This window comes from Aedes aegypti, chromosome 1 (assembly GCF_002204515.2).
Source record: "Aedes aegypti strain LVP_AGWG chromosome 1, AaegL5.0 Primary Assembly, whole genome shotgun sequence".
Lineage (NCBI taxonomy): Eukaryota > Metazoa > Arthropoda > Insecta > Diptera > Culicidae > Aedes > Aedes aegypti.
In genome coordinates this window covers 252600913-252607040 of record NC_035107.1, presented here as the reverse complement: position 1 = coordinate 252607040, position 6128 = coordinate 252600913, and the positions used below count along the sequence as shown (strand labels likewise).

The 6128-nt window shown below is 37.7% G+C and overlaps 1 long non-coding RNA gene across 1 annotated transcript; it reads right to left on the bottom strand.

Moving 5' to 3' along the window:
• Positions 1-3990: 3990 nt before the first annotated feature.
• LOC110674654 lies at positions 3991-4709 on the bottom strand. The gene is made up of 3 exons (XR_002499069.1): positions 4534-4709; positions 4255-4466; positions 3991-4156 (listed from the first exon to the last, which is right to left on the bottom strand). It is a non-coding gene; the product is annotated as an uncharacterized LOC110674654 (long non-coding RNA).
• Positions 4710-6128: the final 1419 nt, after the last annotated feature.

The window sequence follows — 6128 nt, the reverse complement described above, 5'->3', positions numbered from 1 at the left end:
CCATCGGCAAGGTTGTTCTAAGATGAAAGCCTAAATGCAAGGAACCTCAAGTTTTAAAATTATTTCAACTGGTTCAACTTTCAACTGCTCAGCATGCATATTTTGATTGCTAATATCTGAGGATCCCGATTACATCCAAATATAAACTTCTCGGCTCAAAAGTTCAGTAAGTCAAGTACAAACTTGTGATGGGCCACACTTGTTTGGGAATTCTTCCACTAGATGGTGCCACTGAGTATGCTAAATTTTCAACCCAAATATCTAGGATCGTGATTGCTTAATCATGAAAATGACGTCTTCAACTAAGTTGTTTATTCTGTCCAAGACTGATGCATGTTTACCATGTAATAAACCGTGTGATTTAAAAACGGTGCTCTTCAGCATGAAAATCCCATCAGAATATACTTCAGAATTTCATGGACAGTCAAATTTCCAGTCGATACTCAAAAGATCATCGACTCATGGAACAGGTATTCTTTAGAAAGCTGATAAAAGGGAGCATTATAGTAATTATGATTTTTTTGTTTTAAGTATGGTTTCATGAGTCGATATCGAACTATGGAACATCGACTAATACAGGTTTGACTATATTTAAAAATATGACGATCAAAATCATTGCAGCCTGCAGTTGGTCGCATATATACGAATCGGTCGTTAAAAAAATGATCGATGGACACCTATGAGAGTGTGACGCCTTTTTGTCTGTGCTGAAATCAAAGAACTATCAATGGTGGTTACAATTGAGCAATAGGCCTTTCCACGAGACGTCTCAAATCAGCTGATTTGTACGTGCCATAAATTCTTTTGTTCTCATGACTTTTACTGTGCGCCGTGTGTTGGTGCTGTCTCGCTCTCTCCCACGGGCAACTTGAAAACAGAGCGCACAATAAAAGTCAAACGTTTTATAGCATGCAGAGGCTCATGAGCCTATGAGCCTATGCATGCTATAAAACGTTTGACTTTTACTGTGCGCCCTGTTTTCAAAATGCCCGTGAGAGAGAGCGAGACAGCACCAACACACGGCGCACAGTAAAAGTCAAAAGCACAAAAGGATTTATAGCACGTACAGAGGCTCATGCATGCTATAAATCGTTTGACTTTTTCTGTGCGCGATGTTTTCGAGTTGCCCGTGAGAGAGAGCGAGACAGCTCCAACACACGGCGCACAGTACAAGTTAAAAGAACAAAAGAATTTATGGGGCTCTGCACAAAAATCTATCTAACTCTTTCACTCTACCTTGAAACTTGTAAACAACAAGGCCAGTAAACGTCAAAATCCCTTACAAAACCAAAACAGTGAAGTGCCCCATGGCACGCACAGAGGCTACAGAGGCTTATGGGCGGCAGAAAGCTGTTACACAAAAACAAAGATGGATGTGTTAGTGAAAAGTGATATGAGAAACTCGGTCTCTCATGGCGACTCACGGGATGGCACGCACACTACAACATTGTTCGAATAACCTCGAATGTGATAGATATTGCCTGTGTTGTTTACAAATCAATTCAAAGTGCTCTTTGTGCTACTATAACCATATTATGATTATACTAGCACAAAGAGCACTTTGAGTTTATTTGTAAACAACCAGTAAGTGAAATCATCGGTCACGGCGATAATCATAAGCCTATCTCTCAAGCTGATTTTCCGGAGGAAAAAGACGTGCCATAATATCAAACCCGACCAGTACTGCGAGTGTGTGCTCTCACGAGATGTACAGCAACGAATTTAGATTATCACCAGCAACGAGAAGTTTGCATCCTACTTTTCTACTAAATCTATATAAATAAAAATGGAATGGTGTTTGTATGTCACGAAATGGCTTACGAACGGGTCAACGGATTTGAATGATTCCTTCTCCGTTTTGTTCGTCAAGGGTTCCGACAAATCCCAGGATAATCACCGGGAAAGTTGAAAAAACGAGAGTGCACGGAACTGTCATTCTGTATGGGCGATTCATAGCGTTTTTCAACAGCCTACTTGGTGGCAAGACGAAGTTTGCCGGGAACACTAGTGTTAAAATTATATTGTTCAATTTGAATCTAGAATTTGAAGTAGAATGAACCCTATATGTTTAATTTTATATTGTGCTTATCTATTATTTTACTGGTAGCGAAATGTTTTAACATTTGACAAAACGTGTATTGATGAGCCCAAATGATCAGTATCATAAGATGTTCAGAAAATTAAATGCTCACTGGCGCAGGGTTACTCAAAATATAATTGCCAATAACATGTGAGCACTTTATTTACCCAATAAATTTGATGAATACGTCAAGTTTTCAAATAATCGAGAACTTGAGATTCTGTATTTGAAAAAAATTAAACCAGGAGCTCTTTCTCTAGCCTGATGGAATTATTTGAAATCTAACGGCCCATTGCATTTTGAATTGAATGTGGAAGAATTTTGAGTATGTATATTTTACACTTAACACGTTGGTCCATGATATACAGAACAACTTCATCAAAGACACCATCTTTGTAATCTAATTTAATTTTCCTAACCCGGATCCAGAAATAATTCAATTCGAAAATTTCGTTTTGGGGAAGAATTCTGAATCAAACTGCATATCACATGTTTAGTCCTTGATCTACTAAACATCTTTGCTGAAAACACCATCTTGCTAAAATATCATTATCTTAAGATATTCGCGATCAAAATACAGCATGATCACTAGTGCCATATTGTGGTAGAATTTCAAGTTGGGTGGCATATTACATACTAGACCTTGACCTATTCAACACTTTTGTCGAAGACGTCAACTTTATAGGTAGCCTGGATCCTGAGATATCTGTGTTCGCAAAATATCATGCTCACTAGCGCCATCTATTGAAAGAATTCTGAATCAAGAAGATCATCACAAGGTAGCCCTTGAACTACTGAACAACTTTGCTGAAAACACCATCTTTCTAAAAAATCGGGATCCTGAGATATTCGTGATTAAAATATTGCATGCTCACTAGCGCCATCTTGTGGCAGTTTCTCTTGGTAGGTAGCTTATCATATGTTAGTCCTTGACCTACTAAACAACTTTGTCGAAGCCATCATCTTTCTAGGTAATCAGGATCTTGAGATATCGGTGTTTGAAAAATTAAATGCTCACTAGCACCATCTGGTGGCAGAATTTCGAAACAAGCAGCCTATCACATGTTAGCCCTTGACCTACTGAACAACTTTGCCGAAGACACCATCTTGCTAAAAAATCTAGATCCTGAGATATTTGTGTACGAGATGTTGCATTGCGAAATGTCCACTACATCGGTTCCCCCGGGGTACAATCCGATGACCACAGGAAGATGAGGATGTTTCCACAGTGTTTTCTGTCCACTGACCAATTGGTACCGTTGGACTGAAGAAATTTGTCGAAGACATCCATATTCTATCTTGCCTAGCTTTGGATGTACAATCAAAATTGCTCCGCGTGTACTCAGTACACGATGCGACCGTTGGTGTAACTTTTTTTTGAGCGACTGACGGAAGGTTAAATATTGAAAGATATTGCATCAAACTTAAATTATCTTCTAAAAGCGTTACGTATTTTATTATTAATATCCCATTTTTGTCAAACATGTGTCAAACAAACATGAAATAATATGATTTATTTATTTATTTATTATTATGCCCCGTTCGAGGGAAAACTGCGTCTTAACGACTGCTTTTGAAAATTCCGAAATCAATGACGGATCCTGCACCCTTAAAAGCAGTCTGGATGAGATTATCAAATGACACATGCGGGTAGCTACACACTTAATTTGTTTGCCGAGAACCCAACAGCTGAGATTTCGGCGAAAATCTCGGTAAAAGCTCAAAGTGCCGATTGTACTGCAAAATTTGTAATCAATCCAGTTGTCAAAATTTGACGAAGAGATCGGTAATCCATTGCTGAGTATCTCGGCACACTATTACCGAAATTCGGCAAATAATTATATTTTCGATTAGAAGAAGAATAAGAAGAAAAAACTACATATAAATTTAAATAATATAAACAAATTTATTGAAACTACATTTTCGAGTGATTTATTGCATTACAAATGTATAAACCACCACCGCTGTAAGCATTTCACTTTTCACTCAATTTCAGAAATGTGCTCTTCCCTTTGAAGCGAATTGTAACAAGACGACCATTTTCACTGCGAGGAGCAAAAGTTTCAGGGAATATTCCTAAAAATAAAAAAGGCTTTAACTGTTGCTGACTCAAATGAATGATTAATTTACAGGTAAATTATATGCCATAACACAATACATTTTGTGATACTTACATGTAGGCGCTCTTTTCAAGAACATTTCACAAAACTTCTAGCACATGATGGTAGGTGTCTGCAGCTGCAATCATCAAACTCGGTTTTAACAGATGCGCTTCGCCGAAATTCAGTAAAAATGTGCTGATTTTTGTGGCAAAATAGATTACCGAGTCTCAGTTATTTATATAAACTACCGATTTTCGTCAATTCGCATCTGTCAAATCGCTCATCTGTCAAAATTGAACGAGATTTCAGTAAAAATATGCTTTACCGACTGAATTCGTCATTTAAGTTTACTGAAATGGAATTCTACGATTAAGTGTGTAGTGAGCAAACAGACTAGTTGGTCACTGGTTGCTTGAAAAATCTAATTTCCGTGATAATTTCATTCAATGAGTTCCATATAGATGGGTCTTCTCCATGGCTCATATCTGAGTTCCCTTCGTCACGTGCTTTATGTGAGAGACAAACCCCGTGGGCAGCTGAAAGAGCATTGAAAGATATGTTAAAACTGAACTCAACTCAATTTTGACGAAAATGCAGATGGGACTGACATGCGATTCACGGCAGCATATAGTACGTTTAAGTTGCTTATACAGAACAATATTTTTGAAGGTAAAGGTAGGAAAGCAGTTCAATTCAAATTTTTTATGAACTCAACAACTCGATGAGTTCATGGGCTACTCATCCGAGAATCAAGTTCTGTGAATACCTGTAGTGTTCTCTTAATTAGCGAAAAAGTTTCGATAAAACTAGATTTATACTGAAAGTGGGTTTCGTGGCCGTGCGATTAGTGTTACCAAGCATTTAGTCGCATCGATCCAAGAGGTGTGGGTTCGTTGCAGTCCGATTTTTTTTTCGTGAGAAACGTTTTCCGACTGCGATACAGGGCGTTGCATGGTAGTCCGTTGTCTAATGTGGTGCTTCCTTCTAAGGACATAACCGTCCACTGTAGTACTAAAACTAGTGTAGATTATTATTTATGTAGTTTTATTAAATGTCTACCTTACACACATATATCTCACACAAGGGCTCACTAATCTTCAGCATATTAATATTCTTAATTTATACTTTGGCTTTATTTTTTCACACCACGGAAATTAAATCATATAAAAGTATCTACAGGAGTACTTCGTGAACTCGAAAACTCTCGAAAGTTGGTTCAAGAATCCCTGGAGAAAATCTCAAAAGAATATCTAATTCTCGAATACCACATTAATCGCATAACACACACATATTCGTCGATGACAGTTTTTAAGATCCTTAACTGGTCATTTCATAACAGCATTTACATTTCTTCTCGACACTACATTAATTACGATCTGTAATAATTTGCACTTGGATGATGCAACAGCTCACAAAAGCAAGGCGTGAAAATTCTTTGACATCAGCATTGTCAAAGTGGGACAGGATACCTTTTTTCCACTCCTCCGACACTTATATCATTTACTGTAAATCATTCACCTGACAAGGCAATTACTGGTGCGAATTAATTATCAATAAACACTGAATAATGCATATGCTTCAAGTGGTAGGGTCGGTTGTTCTGATTGTTGATCCCCTCTCACCCATAGCTACAATTAACATAAGCTGATACTTCCCTATACGTGTATGATTTCATGCCTACTAAACGGGCTCATTGCATTTTCGGACTGAAGCTGGCTGTGATGGGTGAGCATTTTTATGTGGGAGATTTATTGCCTACAGTTACAGCCACCGAGTAGCGACCCATTTATTTAATTACAATAATTATCACTCGGCGTGAACTTGAGTGGTGGCATTTAAGTGAGCAATTTATTACAATAAAAATTACAACGGTATGATAGTTTCAATACTTGCAATAGAAGCTACATTGTTTCATCCTTATTCATATTTTGATGAAACATATCATC